Raw genomic sequence first — 1284 nt, forward strand, 5'->3', positions numbered from 1 at the left:
TAATTTCATATATTTTAACTTAGAATTTTTTAAATAAATAAATATACGATAATTATTATGTAATAAATGTAATAATGTAATAATTTTAAGCGATATCATGATAATTTTTTCGTTCTATGTTTATAATTGAAATTTATAATTGTTTATGTTGAAACTTTAACACATAATTTCATATCTGAAGAACTAATGAAAAATATTAGAATATGTTCGTGAAATAGGTCACATAACAACTTTTTTCAAAGTTTCAGAAAATCAAGATTTTCACAAAAATGATATATTTATGTATACTTATCATTTATACTTAAAAATTTAAAAGGGAAATTATGCATTTATCATATTATTTCAAAAAATTATGTTTGAAGACATAATATTTTTTAGAAATTTTTGTATAATATAATAAAAATATTAAAAAATTTTTCAATTTTTATTCTTAATTTTTATATTCGATAGTAAGAATTTTGAATTTTGACGAATTATATTTAATAAATGATATATAATATGATCAGTACTAATCAAATGAAGATCTTACATACATATAGCGTGTTTATTTTTCTTCACAACTTACAGTATTAAATTGCACGAATAAATAGATCAATTTAATTATATTTATTATTATATTTATTACTATATTTCTAATTTTTTTTTATAATATGTTTTTTTATGATTCTCATTTGTGCTATTCGATGGATTAATGAAATTATAGAGATAATTTATCAAATAATGGAAAATTATAATTTTTAAATAATTTAAAATTTGATTCAATATATATATTGATTCAATTTATATATATATTATATTATATATATATAAATCATACATTATAATTATATGTACAAATGTATTCTGCATTATAAATTATGTATATAATATAATTATATATTATTTCTATATTAATAATGACAATTGTTATTTTATGATATAAATTAAGTTATATTTTTAATAAGATAGTATCAAATATGTATTTTATTATATATAATCATAATGTTGAAAATGATTTTGATGATGATTTTTATAAAATTTAATTTCAAAATTAATATATATAGATATTAAAAAAAACTTTTTGTAGAAATTACGTTATTTCAAAATGCAATATTCGTTTGCACTAATCGACGCCAATTGAATTACTATTTTTAGATATTTGCTACTATAACGACAAGTGGTTTTAATACTAACATCAATTGAAACTAGTCAAATTTGTATTTAATATATTTTTATTCAATTAATTTATGATATATAAAATTTTTTTATTATAAATTTCTTTATTATATAATTTAAATATATAAT

General features: G+C 15.3%; 1 protein-coding gene across 5 annotated transcripts in view; it reads right to left on the reverse strand.

The window, feature by feature from the left end:
* LOC102670596 (alanine aminotransferase 1) overlaps window positions 1-1284 on the reverse strand; it is a 15508-nt gene that overhangs the window by 3769 nt on the left and 10455 nt on the right. The gene's annotated exons all lie outside the window — the stretch shown is intronic.

The sequence above is a fragment of the Apis dorsata genome, unplaced genomic scaffold (assembly GCF_000469605.1).
Source record: "Apis dorsata unplaced genomic scaffold, Apis dorsata 1.3 scaffold_4, whole genome shotgun sequence".
NCBI lineage: Eukaryota > Metazoa > Arthropoda > Insecta > Hymenoptera > Apidae > Apis > Apis dorsata.